Below are 18,231 nucleotides of genomic sequence, written 5' to 3' on the forward strand. Positions count from 1 at the left end.
TCCCCAGCAGCGATTACTTCCTTCTTTATCAAAATTGCCCTAACCATCCGTGGTCGTCTAAAATTAACCACCACGCAGTCGCCCCTGAAATTCTTACTAGTTCCTCCCACCCAACCCACCCTCCGTACCATTAAAATGTCAGCTGCTCTAGCAGGGTTGAATTGCCTGTATTTTACTAGCCAGTCTACCTTCTTGTTTCTCAGATTCACCCAATTCTCATTCTGGTCCCTCCTGAGTGCCGATACCCCTGTTAAGACCATTACGTATGGACAAGAGTCAGGAGGTAAGTCTAGTGTGTCATTTTTTGGAATTAGGACTGTACCTTTTGGGCTGTGCAGTACTAGTTTATCAGAGCGATTTCCTAATCCTACGTGGGTTGAGTCTCGATATAGGCAGCCCTCCTCATTTCGTTGTAGTACACTACTCACTCTTGTCTCGTCCTCGTTTTTTATCATCATGCCTTCCCCTATTTGATTGGGGTTTAGTCTAGTACTAGTGCTAGGTGCGCTACTCCTTGAGCTATGTTCCGTCCCAGGCTTTGTTCGCCTGTTATCAACCTTAGCTACAGACAGAAGTGGGTCTCCATGTGCACTGTGTGTCCCTAGCTTTTGGGAACTATCACTGTGTGGCTTACTGCCAATTCCCCTAGTTTCTTTGGGGTTTTGCAGTTTGCCCAACTTCTCTACCACAGGTTTTAAGGATGCACTAAGTAGTGCTCTAATCTCTGATAACATGGCCTCCTTGATGGAATCGAGAGATCTTTTTACAATGCGCTCAAGGTCCCCGTAATAATTAATTTGGTAAAAATGCTTAGAATCGTCATTATTATCCGTCTGGGTACATGCACTCTTCACAAGTACCTTTGGCAGCACAGCGTTGACCTTAGGCTTAGCTACTTGTAATGAACCCCCGCTGCCTTAGCCCTTGTTTTCCTTATCACGGGAATGACCTTTTTTTTTACACATTTGTCATCTCCCTTTTTCCCCAATCTTGTGTTTTGCTTCCTTAACCCAGTTTCTAGTGTCGGACTTGAAGGATAAGTTGTATCATTTAGCCCTGACGGTGATGAGGAGGCAACAGAACAATTTGCCGTCTCCCCCTCCTCTCCACCCACCAATGGAAAAAGGTGTGGGGTACATGAAAGCCTATGTGAGCTTAATTGGGTGTGCATTGGTTCAATCGGTAATCGCCTTTCTGCAATTTGAATCTTGTGATTTAATAAAGATTCTGCCCTAATGATAAAAGTGTCTAAAGTGGCAGCTGGGCCCTTCCGTTTACTCATGATTTAGGCAGCGCCTCTTCAGTCTCACAAAAGTAAATGAACAATACTATACTCACATTAGGTTCAGGCAGTATAGTAATCCGGCTTACCCCTGAAGCTGCAAATGTCCAGATGTAAGAGGGGTTGCCCAGTCCAGTCTATGTCAAGCTATGACGGGCAAGGACGGGCCCGCCCTTGGCCCGTGCTCCGCCAAGCAATTTAAGGGCCTGCCCCCTTCTCTTCCCACGAGACCGCGCTGCACTGCCTCCTGGATGCAGTAGTCTGGCAGGCGGCGTTCCGCGTCAGATGTGGGGGATAAGGAAATCAGAGTTAGGTTTTTATAATCGTAGTAAAGGCTTCTAAGTCTAAGTCTTCAAAACACAACTTTACATTCATCTTGTGCATTTACTTTCTTTGCATTGCGTGATACTGCGCCTACACCACACTTTTGTGTGCATTATTCTAGAGCATGTACAATGTAAAGCAAAATAAAGACGAAATAACAGTCTCAAGCCTCGCTGGCCACTCCGGAATTTCATCACACCTAGTGGGGATGCAGTATTACTTCATGTTATATGTAATTTGGGGCAAAATTACACCCCAAAATTTCATTTTTTTTTTGCAGTATGTGATTTTAGTATGAATTTAACATATGGATTGGTATTTTTTACAAGTGGGTTTAACACGTTATGTTACACTATGGGGAAATTGCAAATATAGCAATTAGTAGTCGTTTGGGGAAAGTGCAAACGGGAAGAAACACCGGAAAAGCAAATTCAACTCAGAAGCAGTTGGTATGTCATTGCACTCAATACTGAAAGCATCAAACATTACACAATGTGGAATTCCAATAAAAACGCACAATCGCCATTAACATACGTTCACAGTACAAACTTAAAAGTATTTTCGGCCATTATATCAAGGAACATTGCACACCATAGTAAGGAACACCTGAGCACCAGAATGATTATTTAAATGGGATTCACTGGATACAATGGAAGATCCAGCATGACGTCCTACTAATGAAAGAGGGCATGCTGCTCAGCACTAAAGGTCATTGGCAGCGTCCACATGAAGGTGAAGTCCAGGGTTGGGAGCACATGGCTGGTTGGCTAAATACATCAACATCACAGCTTTTAGTTATCCTTCAGATGGATGTGGCCAACATAGAGCACCTCCTGGCTTCCAATTGGATTGCAAGAGAGTTTCATTTTGGTATAGAGATTGCAATACCCACCCTCACCAAACTAATTACTAGGCTGCATTTTGTGTCTGCTGCTGATTACCAGAACCCAGTACTCCTGCTGCTGGGTAGGTCAGCGACCACCTTGTTGAAGATCCTGAGACAGGATGTGAGCACCCTATTAAATGTAGTGCCCCAGCAAATAATCTTTTCTACAGAAACACATACATGAATCATGTCAATTTTAAACCTTCCTGGAATTTCTGAAATCCCTACAGTGACAATAGAATACACACAGGTAGTACTGATGGCACTCAGGACCATGGGTCAGGTGTCAGGAAATCACAGAAATGACTAGTGGTTTGTGGTGCAGACCTGGCAGATTTTCAGAATCCACCATGACTCCCTGATCCTGAGGCAACAGTCTACCGCATATGAGACATATCATCATCTTAGGACAAGGTACATGGGATTCCCCCCCCTCCCTCTTAGAAGAATTTTCAATGTGTAATGCTAAAACATCTCAATGCTATTGTAGGATGTGTCAGAACACTCCAAGAAATATTAGCATCTCCTTTAGTGATGTTGGTGCTTTGCAACATCAAAAAAGGGCCAATTGATGGATGTGGGCTATGTATGAGTCTTTAAAGACGAGAGCCCTAAACATGGAACCTACATTGGAAAATACCCACAAGAAAATAAATCCACACTGCATTATTCAAATATGAGATAAGGTTTTAGGGTGTAAACAAAGAAGCTTTATTCAAAACCTTAGAAGCATTACAAAAGGCAAAAAGATATTGGTTAGCCAGTCATTTAAAAAAAATATTAACATTGTAAATTGTGTGTAAAATATCATTGCAAACAGAAACTAAGCCGTAATCTATTGAATGATAGTAACAAATACAGACTAAAACAAGGAAAAATATGAGTCAAGATACACTCGCCGTAAGGACTGCTCAGTAAAGTATGAGAACATAAAACTGAAAATAACTTAAATGCTAAATAAATCTGGCTTGCCATAAAGTCTGTCTCTAAGGAAAACAATGGGAACATCCTCCAAGTATAGATCAATAAATAGATAAATATGGAGTCTACTCTCTAAAGAAATTGAAAAGGAACCTGGCTAGTTTCCCAAATTATAAGTCTTGTACACTTTCAGACAGATAAGATAAATTGTACAGTCAATGTGATTTGATTAAGTTAGATCACATAATCCAATAACCCAAAAGAAAAACAGAAAGCACATCTTATGGTAAAATGCCTTTTACTATACATTTAATGAATAAAGCTGCACTACTTTTTTACAGAGAAAACCCCAGTTCTGCCTAAGGAGGTGGCCTTCAATTTGTATACAGTTGTAAATTAGTTGTATCAAGGAATAACATTCAGAAGCAACAAGAACAGAAAATAATAAATGTAAAAAATATTAAATATTAAAGACCAAGAAAACCTATAGAGCTACATTGATTTTGCACAATAAACAATGAAATGTCACATTTGAGCTCCTTTCAGCACACACTCATTAGAAATGGGCAATTCTGAAAAAACAAGAAGGCTAAAACCTTCCAATGTCAAGCTAAAAAAAAGTCATTATATTAAACACAATGTACACATTACACTTGTGTTTCATTATTAGTCATTTAAAAGCATAATTAATTCTTTTGGAATCTGCTTGCGCAACCCCTCCCTATGATAATATTCATCATCACAAAACCACACCACAAGACCATTTTATAATTCACACATTGCTTTTCCCTTCTTAAGTTCTCCAATTCTTGCAACTCATCAAATAAGTTGGCTTTGATATGCTCCATTTTCTACTCGTCAATCTTCCTTTTCTTGCCGGTTGTTGTCATTTCTTCTTTCTTAGTCCCACTGTTTGATGCCTTCCTCAAAAATATTATCCCACAGAACTTAAGAGTAAGTTGTAAACCTATAATACACAAAATGATTATAATTAGTGGGTTTAATATTCTAACGTACGACCCCCCACATAACCAAATCACTTACCAACCTTTGAAATCCTATCTCTGATCAGACTAATTTACGAAACAACTGTTTCCCATTCATCAAGCTCCTAATGAACCTTTGCCTCCAGCGAAACGTTAGTAAAATTAACAATATATTGATTACCAAGGCCACTGTTATCAGTAGAAAAAACATGCCATTGCCACAATTTCAACACAAGCAAAGAAAACAATTGATGGACAAAATGCTAAACAATGTCAAACATTCACCCCCCGTCAGAGATCTGGGCCTAAATCCATTGTTTTGTTTTTTCTCAACATGCCATTCCAGTTTGTTCCCAGCCATATGCAAATCAGTCTTGACCCTGCTCTTCGTGGGAGAGGTCCAACCCGAACTGCCAGGCCAGGTCTTCCCTGGCCTGGAAACAAGCATCTTGGAACCGGTTTCGGGGTATCACCACTCATCAGCCAGGCTAGCTTGACTCCAATGGCATGGAGAGCACGGGACCCATGTCTGGGCATACCATCCCACTCGGGTGACAAATGCAAAAAGAACAATTGATGAATGGAATGCTGAACAATGTCAAACATTCATCTCCAGTACAGAGATCTGGGCCTTAATCCATTGTTCTTTTTGCTCGCCATACCATTTCAGTGTGTTCCCAGCCATATGCAAATCAGTCTGCACTCTGCTCCCCTTGGGAGCTGTCCAGCCCGAACTGCCAAGCCAGGTCCTCCCTGGACCGGAAACTAGCATCCCGGGACCGGTTTCGTGGTATCACACCTACTCAGCCAGGATAGCTTGACTCCAGTGGGATGGAGAGCACAAGACCCCCATCTGGGTATACCCATCCCACTAGGGTGACAAATGCAAATTTCAACGCACGCCACACATCACCCTCTTTTGCAAGTAGAATATCCACTCCAATATGATTCTGAAAACCATAGCTCGCAAGCAATCATACCTTCTTTGGAGCACGAAAGCAAAATAGTAGCTATCCACTCAATTTTGTGTTAGGGTAAAATAGGCCAATTTAACACAAACATAATCAATTTCCATGTTTATAACCACAAAATGATAACTACATTCACTCTCGCCAACCATTTTATGACACCAAACCATCAGTTCTAAGTCTAAGATGTATCTTTTACCATCTAAAACTCTCTTCAGCATCTACTCGCAATTCAGTGTCTTTAGTTCCATTCAAATGTCTGCCAAGTTGTAAATTCTCTAAGAAAACTCAATTCAACACCACTCAACTTCCATGCTCTCCTCTCCACCACATAAGTTGCTCTAATAGGTTTAATAAACTTGATGTGAACTGAAACAGAAATGAAACTCCCAATATTAGATAATGTTTGTAATGGAAGATATTCACTGTTGATTTCAAGGTAGCTTTAATCGTAAAGAATCATCATCAAGATGTTACAGCTGAATATATAGGATCCAGGTAGTTGATTGTAGCCTGTCCCCACTGCAACAGAAACAGGCAAAAACATGCAAGCAAAACAATTTGTAGATTTATTAGGACAAAGTACTCATTCAACAGACAGGTATGAATATTCTCATTGAATTCATTTATAGAGACATTATAATCAAACCTCTTATCTTTAAAATTAATAATACCAGTATATGATTAGGCCTAGCTGAAACCTTAACTACGGTGGAATAGTCAGAGTTTTTTCAGTCTCTTGTGATGCAAGATTACTGACAATTATGTGGTTTCTCCTGCTCTTGCAATTCAGAGTAAACCGGGGGCAAAAATGCTTACTGCAGAGTACATAAATAGAGTGCAAGCATCTTCTGACTGTGATGCTCATGTTCTGTTGGATTTAGCCCTATTTTCTATGCGCAAAATGCATTCTCTGGTCCATTTTGAATGTGTGGGTGCAGAAAATAGCAGTAAAAGCTGGGTTAAGCTTCTTGTGTAATTCTGCATAATCTCATGTCACTGTTTTTGTAAATTCATTTAGTTATGTTACAGAAAAGTACGCATGTCGTGCCCACTCTTATATATGATTCAATTACAGATTTAGGTGAGACATTCCCAACTGAAAAGTGATAGAATAGCTAATAAAATGTTGATCATGAAAATTATAGAACACATCTTTAATACTAAATAACCACTCTTCTAAATTTCTGTCATACTACTACTAAAATAATGTGCATCAAAATCAGAAATCTAAACAGCTAGATATGGTGCAAAAATCAAGCTTTCAAAACTTTGCAAACTCTTCTAGCAACAACTAACAGTTCAGTTTAGTAAGTCCCTGAGAAACCCTGCTATCTTTGATTGGACATGTATGGTACAAAATAAAACTTTACTCTTCTTCAGAATAATAAATTAACTCTAATAATGAATTAATGAAGGTACTTTCAAAAATTCTAAAACTACAAAAATTATACAACATTGATTTTCTCTAGTTTCATTTTATGACAGGATAAGTTCACAGAGTGTCTTCAAAAGTGAACTAGCTCGATGTTCACCAAGTACGACTTTTCAGGAGGTGTATACTTCTTGTTCAGTACTCTTACTCTTGTAGATCTTCTAACTAGTGGGTGCTTTGACTCTCTGTCACTTGAATCTGCTTCTGTCCTCACTGTTTCTACTTCAACTATTTCCGGTTTATGATTCTCTTTCGGCACTCTCACCCTCCCTCTCAAACTCTCAGGTAAACCATCTTGAGACAGCTTTTATCTTCTTACACACTGATGACTACTGCTGCCTCTTCATCTTCACTTGTTCTGTACTTTGACTGGAACAGCTTTAACCGCTCTTGGGATTTTTAAAACCTTTGTCTGCACTCTTGCTAACTGATTTTTCTCAGTTTGCTGTTCTGCACCTTGTGCTGCTTCTTCTCTTTCTTGATTTTCTTGTCCCTGTAGTGACATTAAGTATGACACTGTGAATCAGTAGATGATGTCACCACTTCTTATGTGCAGTGCAGTCTTCCCTCTCATTGTGTGAGATGCATGGATTCACTGTAGAAAGCTTGCATACTTCACTGTAGTATTTAAAACAAGGATAACTTGATGGGATAACTACAACCTTGCATTAAGGCAGCTCTTAGCGCCTTGAGACCCTCACAGGTAAATAGCGCGCTTTACAAGTTCATTGATTGATTGATTGATTGATGGATCTACGATGCCAGATAACAGCGTAACTCCTTCACCTCATACAACTCGATTTGGAAGATTGGTGCGGACACCTCCATGACTCATTGAGGATCTCTAATGTATATATGTTGTCGATATTATTTATTTACCTTGGGGGGGATGTAGTGTTTAATCTTTCACTGTAGGACCCTTGTGATCATAGGTGGACTCCATACAAAGTTACGTAATCAGTTGGGAAGTATTTGGGTGAGTCTGGGTGTGGTCAATAAACTCTATGATCCACTGCGTTCAGTTAACGGTTGCATGCTGAAAAATAAAGACGTGTATTACAGAGCTCCATGCCTGGCACATTCATTAGTGTGATCTAGAGCTAGAATGGATGCTACAAAGAGGAGCACCTCGCTACAATATATCACCTCAAACTGCATTATTTAAAGAAGGCAAAAGAGAAAGCCTTAGATTGTTAGAAACTGCACTTGTTAATAGTAAAGAACTTGAGTCACACAGCCAGTTAGATTTGGTGTTTCAAATTAACTAGACATACCTCCACACTTGGGAATACCAGTGACAGTCTTAAAGTGGCACCTTGTCTATTGATTCTTTCGTCATTTGGATCAGGATGAAAATCTGTACTTCTGACATGTTTTAAATATTTCATACTCCTCATTTTCAGCCAAACCTCTTTCCAATATCTAAGAAACCTCACAGGAAATCTTTCTAGACAGCCCATAAGAATACTTTTTTTTAGTAAGTCCTAATTTTGCTTCCTCTATCAAGTGTTCCCTAGTCTAAAAGTTGCAGAGAAAATTCTGCATTGCAGCTCACATCCAATTTCACAGTTGAGTCGTGATAAACAACACATCCAGTTTCAGCACAAAAGGAACACTCAAAAGTATTGTACCAAACCAAGAAATGTCGTAAAGGTACATGGGTGATGTCGATGGGTAAGAGGGATACTCTGCAAATTATGCAAAGGCTAATAATCAGTAATTTTGCAAAACTTTTCTTATGTGATACAAATCGTTACACATCGCTAAGCTCCGTCATATTCCAGGGACAGCTTTTGGGTGGTGCAACTGGTTCCACCATACCAGGTGCCAATGCAGGGGCACTGCAATTTGGCATATTCTACAAGATTAAAAGTACTTGCTGGCGATATCCATGTGGGCCCAGCAATTTTTAGGCAAAAATGTCTAGATAACTCTGTTCATTAATGGCCCTGCTGGAGAGATCTGGGTGTTCTCTAGTGGCAGTTTTGACACATCATAAAGTAGTGAAGCTAATTAATGTGCCTGCTGCAAAGCCCATGTATCATGCAGATCACAGAATTGTATTTTATTTAGATATAGCCCAGTAGGTTACTGCTTTTGCCACACAGACCCTTTTGTTACTTGTAGTTTAGAAGTTACAATCATTCTAGTGTATCACATTGAGTTATGAACTGTATGCAAACTGAAAGCATAGGTTTAGAAATATATGCTTTTCCCCCAGTCTTTCATTGCTAAAAAGGATTAATTTGGGTAGGAATAAATTCTTATTCATGAAGACAGTACCAACGACTTTTACATTTTAAATCCAGAGTTTGTACTTCTCCAGACCAAGCCCTCTTTATCAGTGCTTAATTTGAGCCAGTGGTTTCCAGTGTGGCCACCAACACTTATTTCTGGCAACTGGCACTTATTTCCTGCATCATATGTTAACTGAGTGCAAAAGAAGGAAAAATTCACAGAACGGAAGAACAAAGGAAGAGAAATATGGCAAAACCGTCACAAAAGGAGAAAGCAGGAACCTGCAAGAGTGAATACAAGGGCCAAGGAGTGTCTGGTAGCGAATTAAAAGCTACCAGCCTTGGAATCGGGTGCTCCAATGTTTAATTGCACCGGCCGCTGGCTTCTGAGCAGAGCTTCGGCACCGGCACTCTTCCTTGCACAATATAAGCACTGAATATACTGCCTTGCCTTCCAATATGGTTGACAACTGATTCCCTCCGACACCTATGTAACATTTCCTGTACATCGATGATTTACACACTGGTATGATTCATTGTCTGTGTATAATATGCGGGATAGAAAGTGCTCTGACAACCATAAAAGAAATTAAATGCATCTGTTTGTTTTTATTTTGGTGTTTTTTGTTTTTTGTTTTTTTTTTTTTTTTTTTTTTTTTTTCTTTTTTTTTTTGTTTTTTTTTTTTTTGTTTTTTGGTTTTTTTGGTTTTTTTTGTTTTAGCGGATGGCCCGACACAGTTGCAAATGGCAGACCTTCCTTGTTATATAAATGCTGCACAGAGTCTGGAGCAAGTACATGAGAAATTTAAAACAAAAAGCAGTCCCCAAAAATTATAAATTAAAAATTGTATTTATAACTAGTTTGCTACTGAATGCTACTGAACAAGTGCCAAAACATTTCTAATGTTACCCTAATTAAGCATCTGTATGAAAATACACGAATCAAACGCAAACCTTGTGTCGTTTTAATAAAATCCGGAATTTCAATAACCCCCCAACTGAGAGTTGAAAGAGAGGACCTTTCACAAGGCCACTTTAGCAGAACAAATAGTTTTAAAACTTTTTACTTGTAATCAATCAGCAATTATGAAGTGTCTACATTCATTAACTAGAAAAATAGTATTTCTAGGACAACATATTTTTTTTAAGAAGCAGATGTGTGTTGCAAGCACCAATCCCTCTTTTCATATTACTTCAAAAATTGCTTGTGGCAACACAACAGGGTAAAATGTTTCCACTTAATAGTTAAATAGGAAACTTGGCAGGCTTTAACAATTACAAATGCTTGAGTGATCACAAATAGGATACTGCTTTCAAAACTATTATCCTGCATTTCTTGAAAATAAATCTCAGTTTATCATCAGTGCTGGCACAAACTACAAAAGATAGTTTCAATTTACCTAGTGAAAAAAGTAAAAATAAGGGACATTGCTGTTAACAATACAGACTATTTTATTGTGGTTTATAGCTTTGTGTGTGTGTGTGTGTGTGTGTGTATATATATATATATATAGTTTGTTTATACATACTCCACCTGCTTTCTGTGACTGCATAATTGGTGTGAGGAATTGACCCCTCAACATTTTGTTGGTCTCCCTACCAACCATAATTAACATGGCTTTGAGTATTCATGAATACATATGACAAGGGCTGTTCAAGGGCAGTCACAACTATATTTAGTTCACTATAATCTTTGCATATACATATTTTTAATTTATATGTTACTTTTACTTTAAAATTTTTAAATTGACTAGAATTGTATTTCAGAATACAAGAGTACAGGGCGTACTTGCAACTATTTCATTTGTTTATGTCATATTCAGGATTACTACTATTGTTATACAGATCTACTTTGTGATATTTGCGTTTGGTGCAGAGTACATGAGGCACATTCACAGACTTTGTTGGAACCATCAGATCTATTGAGTTGAGAATACACATACTCTGCATTGTTTGTAAATACCATTTTGGTAATTAGCGATGCCATATCTTTAATTGGGATACAGGCAAAAACGTATATTTTTAATTTATGGTGAAAAACCTAAGTTGGCCGACACATCTGATACTCTTTAATTTTGTCCAGCATAACTGAATTCTTCCCTTAGACAGTATTCACCACAATACTGAAACATTACTATGTATGATACAGTATTCCAGTGATAGCGCAAATATTATCAACGGCATGATTTGTGGTTTTGTTCTATTCATTTTACTTTATTCTTGCACATTGAAAGATCGCAGATGTTTGTTTAATATGTATTGACACAAATAACCAGTCTGTTATGTATGTTTAAGTTCTCTCACTTTGTACACATGTGTTTTCCTTTAGTATTTAATGTGTTTGTATCACTCAAACCCCCATGCGTGGTAAAAGTCAGTTGGCCGAAACCCGTTGCAGAGGGCTAGTGCATCGAAAATAAATTCCTCATACACCCCCTTATGAGTGTGCTTGACTCGTTTTGGAATTCAACTTAGATTTACCAGGTGCCATTTTCGGCTCCTCGCAACACCTCCGTGGGGTCGCACAGCAACCGCAGACTCTTAGCTACCTATATATATATCAAAATAAGTATCCAGTCTCCAGTATAAGAATGACAACAGGCACTTGTGCCTTCAGGAAACAAACATGTTTATTGGGTAACGTTTTCCACAGATACAGGAGAACAAATACGCGTTTTGGCAGTGAAATTGCCTTTCTCATGTGCAATCCACCATCTTGATGCTCAATTTAAAGTTAAACCAAATAAACATAGACAACATACTAAACGATTGATAGCTGCTTAAAAAAGGTACGTATGCCAGTGTGCGACCTTTAAAAAGATAATACAACACATTTCATTTACTTCTCAGTATAAAACTCATAAATGAAAAATTTCAAAGGAAAATAACTAAGTCCAACGTTCTGTCCATGTTGCTGAGAGCAGTTCCCATGGTAAGTAACGGTGTACCGTCACCAGTGCTTTAAATGGGTGGCACTGTCCGGTATGGAGTACCAGCCCTTTTTTATTTTGAGAGGGAGAGTACTGGCACTTCTCAAACGAGACATAATACTTTTAATTGGGGAGTACTGGCCCTTCTCAGAAACGAGCAGGTACTCCAGCACAGAGTACCTGAACTTCTACTTTCCCATGTCAAGAACTTACCGTCACACAACTTATTATTACATTCAAAAATTGGACTGGAATAAGTTCTAAAAACCTCTGCTATAGTTCAAATTGAGCATACAAAATATATTTGTTAAAGCAGCCAAGCTGCTTCATATTTATTAAGAGACTAGTATTTATCCTCTCATAGCACTAAGAGGTAAAATGCCCCTCTTGTCCCAGATAAAATATCGAGCATTAACCTTTGGAGTCTCATTTCACTTATGTCCAGCTGGAATAACTGCAGCAGCAGCAGCATGGATAACTTCAATTCATGCATCTGGTTTACTGAAAAATCCCTCATTCAATATTGTGGATCCCTCGGCTCCACCACTCCGCCAGTGCCTTCTTTGCTGTGCCCAGATCCAAGTCTGGGTAGTATTCCTAGGGTGAGAACCCAGCTATAAGTGGATAGTCTAAAGTCCCCACCAAAGGAATAACAGCTCCTAGTGTTGGACTTGTCCCATCAGCGTTGCCCCTCTCACCTCTCCGTTGTCTCGCTCCAAACTTGGGGGCACACCTACCTTATACTCCAAAGAAAGATACGGTAATGCTGGTGTGCTTCCTAATTGCCAGTATTGCTCAGGAACAGCATTGAGATATCAAAAGAAATATCCATTCTACAGTATGAGAATGAAAACTGACACTTGTGCCTTCAGGAACCAGACATTTATTGGGTCAAGTTGGCCCCAGATAAAGGAATCTGCGTTCCTTTTGGAGTATAAGGCAGGCGTGCCCCCTAGTTTGGAGCGAGATGATGGAGTCGAAGGATCTGTATGTATTCTGCGATCAAACTCACATGCAGTGTGTGAGCAAGACTGCAAGAAAGCCAAAACCCATTACTCGATTTAAATACAACTACCTTTGGAATTATCCCCTGAGTGATCGTCTTTTTGAACTATGCTTATCTTGATATCAAGGTCCGGCGTGCTCCGCCGGCGTGGATTAAGCATGAGCGAATTTTGCGGATCTCGCGTTCGCGAATTTTGCGGATTTGCGGATTCGCAATCCGCAAAATCCGCGAATTCCCGCGAATTTGCGGATTTTTTTTTTTTGTGTGTTCGCCCGTGTTTCTGCCAGTTCGCGAGGGGTTTTTACAATTTCGCAATTTGCGAACTTACCTGTCGGGTCGCAAGTTTTGCGAACTTGTTGTTTCTACGTGTCCAACCTGTTTGGGACACTCTTCTTCATCACTGCCACTCTCTGTCACCACTGCCACTCTCTGACTACTCATGCCACCCTCTGGCCCACCCATGCCACCCTCTGTTTCATCACCACACCCTCTGGTTGTCCAGTGTACATTATTTTCGGCAAAGCAAAGCACACCTTCCCTGCCTCAAGTGACCTGAATTAATTTGGGGCTGATTAATGTGTCACAGAATATTTTTTTAGCTGGCACCTGCTTCCTTAGTGCGCCCTGATTAGTGATCTTTTGCACTTGCTAAGTGCTTTCATTGTTGCAAAATTAGTTACAACACCTGCCCTGCCCCAACTGACAATAATGAATTAGGGGCTGATTAATGGATTTTAACTTCCAGCCTGGCTCCTGCTTGTCTCCCTTAGCTGTAATTCATGACCTTTGTGGCATATGTGTAACTATTCTGAGGTTCAGAGCAGGGTCACATAATAGTTTCAACTGGCAACTGAACTCTGGAGGGGCCCCTCAGGAAGCACTACAGGAAATGGCTACTAATGATGTGCCTGAACTTTTGAACCTGGTAAGTAGTTACTTTCAGTTTTGCTTAGATCGTATTTCTGCAATTTCGCACTTATTCGCGGGGCGCGAACTCACGCGAACAGTGCGAGCAGTGCGAGCAAAATCCGCTGCTCGCGGATTTGCGGATTTTGCAGGAAATTCGCAAATCTCGCGGATTGCGGATTTCCCGAAAATCCGCAAAATCCGCGAGCGGAACGGATTTTCCGCCCATGCCTAGCGTGGATGATCCAACTCCCTAGGGTGGGGTAGCAGAAGGAGCAAACTTGGATTTTATATATATATATATCTATACTACTATAATAAAGGAAGAACTTTGAGGCTTTGAGGCGGGTAAACTCGGGAACTACAGCGCCAATCCACACACCCGATACACCGTTGTAATCGTCAGGGTGTGCAGATGGTTATAGGCTATATAAAAAACGTTATTTAAAAAATGTACATTAAAAAAAAAGTAGTCCCTCCGAAGTAGCGCCGGCCGCGACGTGCGTGCTCACGTCAGGAGCGCGGGGAGGAGCGGTGTCCAGGAGCGCGACGAGGAGCGGCGGACATGGTGCGGGGGAGGAGTGGTGACGTGAGGAGCAGCGGACAGGCCGGAAGAGCAGTGACCAGCAGCGGTGAGGTGACAAGCAGCGGACAGGCGGCAGGAGCGGTGAGGTGGCTGACATGGCGCGGGAAGGAGCGGTGACGTGAGGAGCAGCGGACAGGCCGGAGGAGCGATGACCAGCGGCGGTAAGGTGACAAGCAGCGGACAGGTGGGAGGAGCGGTGAGGTGACGAGCAGCGGACAGGCGGGAGGAGCGGTGACCAGCGGCAGTGAGGAGCGAGGAGCGGCGGACCGGTAAACTGAGGAGCGCGGGAGAGGAGCGGCGGCTGAGGTAAGGGGAACCACGGACAATGTTGGGGCAGGCGGGGGTCGGGTCAGGTGGGGGAAGGGCCGGGCGGGGCCCGGGCTTCTGGGCAATGTCAGGGCGGGCGGCGGGCGGGGAAGACTGATTGCTCTCGGACAAGGTCGGGACGGGCTGCTAGTATATAATATATCTATACTACTATAATAAAGTAAGAACTTTCAGCGTTTGAGGCGGGTAAACTCGGGAACCACAGCGCCAATCCACACACCCGATACACCGTTGGAATCGTCAGGGTGTGTAGATGGTTATAGGCTATATAAATAACTAAAAAAACGCTATTTAAAAAATTTACAGTAAAAAAAAAGTAGTCCCTCCGAAGTAGTGCCTGCCGGTCACGTCAGGAGCGCGGGGAGGAGCGGTGTCCAGGAGCGCAACGAGGAGCGGCGGACATGGCGCGGGGGGAGGAGTGGTGACGTGAGGAGCAGCGGACAGGCCAGCGGCGGTGCGAGCAGCGGACAGGCTGGAGGAGCGGCGGCTGAGGTAAGGGAGCGGCGGACATGGTGCGCGGGAGGAGCGTTGTCGTGAGGAACAGCGGATAGGCCAGCGGCGGTGCGAGCAGCGGACAGGCGGGAGGAGCGGCGGCTGAGGTAAGGGGACCCATGTCGGGGCAGGTGGGGGTCGGGGCAGGCGGGGGACAGGCCGGGCAGGGACCCGGGCTGCTGGACAATGTCGGGGCGGGCGGGGGTTTGGGGAAGCCTGTTGCTCCCGGACAAGGTCGGACGGGCTGCTAGTATATATATTTATATAAATATTTTTGAACTCATGAAATTTTGAAACTTTCAAAATGGAAAAATTGGAGCAATGTGTTGGGATTGACGGGTACGCTGAGATGATACTGTGAAATATATGTGATGGGATTGTTGTGTTGATGGCCAGTACAGGGCTATATTAGTAACTAAATGCACAGCCTTGCTGTAAATGAATTATGAACAGTGCATGAGCCCATTTGCGGAGTGAATTTCACTTATTGAATAGAAAACAATGAGCTGTATATTTATGAAAGCTTAACGATGCATTTGTTGAATTGTGTCGATGAATTAACGATAATGGTTGATGCACATTACAAGATCTCTGACGATATCGGCAGTGTTGTCTCTTCTCAGTGTTGATTAGAATTGCACTTGACATAAAAAACGTCAGTTTCAGGCGCGCCATGTTACCATCGATAAAGGCGTTAGCCGAAATGAGTCAGTGAAATAAAATCTTCGGATTCGCCCCGTGATTCTTTGTGTGTGAGCGGATACACAGAGGTCAGAGTAGTGATATATATATAATATATATATATATAATATATATATATATATATATATATATATATATATATATATTGAGGCTCCAGCTTGAGTCCGTAGTACAAGGAATCACTTGAGCTGCATCGAAGGCTCCAAGCAAAAGCCTTTATTCAAAAGGTAAGGGAAACATACATTGGCAGAATCCTTTTAGCAGTCACACGCCTGCCTGACGCGTTTTGATAATTCTCCTCAGAGGCTTCTGGCGGATGAGATGCACCACCGCACTTCCCAGTTCTCTCCAATGTTAATGCACACCTGTTGAGGTTGGAGTGGAGCCTTCGATGCAGGCGTGTGACTGCTAAAAGGATTCTGCCAATGTATGTTTCCCTTACCTTTTGAATGAAGGCTTTTGCTTGGAGCCTTCGATGCATTTCTCCATGTTAATTTCCATAGGAAACTTTAGACAAGGCTACAGGTCGAACGGATGAACGGAATTACCCCAAATTAAGCAGGGAGAAGGGTTTTGGTCTAGAAAGCACGCGTTTGTTTATTTGGTGTAAATCTGTTCAGTAGTTTTGGAGAAATATCGAAATTTACATATTTCGATATTTGGGAATTCTGTCATCTGATTGGCTGAGGCGTTACGAGCAAGAGCTTGCTGCTTATTGGTTGCGAACGCTTGCAACTGGGAAGGGTTGGCAGTCATTTTTTGTTAATGTTGAAGTGAGTAAGGGAAAATAAGGGTGAAAAAAGTAGGAAAGAGGAGGGTAGGAGCGCTGTGAGCTCTGTGGGGTGGTAAGTTTGTGCTATACAGGGAGTGTGAAGCGAAGTGTTTACCCCTACTGGTGTGAAAGTGCTGTCTTGCCCAGAGTGAGATGGTGCTGAGGTGAGGTGCCTGTACACTCGGGGATGAAAGCGTGCACCTAAACCGTGAGCTGAGTGCTGTAAACTGATGTGCTCTGGGTGCTGTAGAATACTGGCCGCTGTAGCTTAGCTGTGCAGGAGGTGTTAGTGTGCGTTTAGAGATTAGCAGGAGTGGGAAGCAAACTACTCACTAGTACCGGTCTAAAGACTCGGGGATGAAACAGTGACCCTGAGCGGTGAGCTGATTGCTGTAAAGTGATGTGCTGTGGGCGCTGTAGGATACTGGCCACTGTAGCATACCTGTGTAAGTAGGGTTAGTATGCGTTTATACTATGCAGGGAGTAGGAAGCAAACTACTCAACGCTACCGGTCTGAAGACTCGAATACAGTGTTTTAGCAAGTAGGAATAAATAAATAATTGTGAAGAATATAATGCAAAATGTTCAGTAGTTTTGGAGAAATATCAAAATTTACATATATCGATATTTGGAAATTCTGTCATCTGATTGGCTGAGGCGTTACGAGCAAGAGCTTGCCGCTTATTGGTTGCGAACGCTTGCAACTAGGATGGGTTGGCAGTCATTTTTTGTTAATGTTGAAGTGAGAAAGGGAAAATAAGGGTGAAAAAAGTAGGAAAGAGGAGGGTCGGAGCGCTTTGAGCTCTGTGGGGTGGTTAGGGTGTACAGGGAGTGTGAAGTGAAGTGTTTACCCCTACCGGTGTGAAAGTGCTGTTTTGCCCAGAGTGAGATGGTGCTGAGGTGAGGTGCCGGTACACTCGGAGATGAAAGCGTGCGTCTAAACTGTGAGCTGAGTGCTGTAAACTGATGTGCTCTGGGCGATGTAGCATACTGGCAGAAGCAAAGTATTTACCTCTACCGGTGTAAAAGTGCTGTTTTGCCCAGAATGAGATTGTGCTGAGGTGAGGTGCAGGTACACTCGGGGATGAAAACGTTCGCCTAAACCGTGAGCTGAGTGCTGTAAACTGATGAGCTCTGGGCGCTGTAGCATACTGGCTAAAGCAAAGTAATTAAACCTAATGGTGTGAAAGTGCTGTTTTGTCCAGAGTGAGATGGTGCTGAGGTGAGTTGCCGGTACACTCGGGGATGAAAGCGTGCACCTAAAGCATGAGCTGAGTGTTGTAAACTGATGTACTCTGGGTGCTGTAGCATATTGGCCGCTGAAGCTTAGCTGTGCAGGTGGTGTTAGTATGCGTTTAGAGTATAGCAGGAGTGGGAAGCAAACTACTCACTAGTACCGGTCTGAAGACTCGGGGATGAAACCGTGACCCTAAGCGGTGAGCTGATTGCTGTAAAGTGATGTGCTATGGGC

Source organism: Lissotriton vulgaris, chromosome 10 (assembly GCF_964263255.1).
Source record: "Lissotriton vulgaris chromosome 10, aLisVul1.2, whole genome shotgun sequence".
Taxonomy (NCBI): Eukaryota; Metazoa; Chordata; class Amphibia; order Caudata; family Salamandridae; genus Lissotriton; species Lissotriton vulgaris.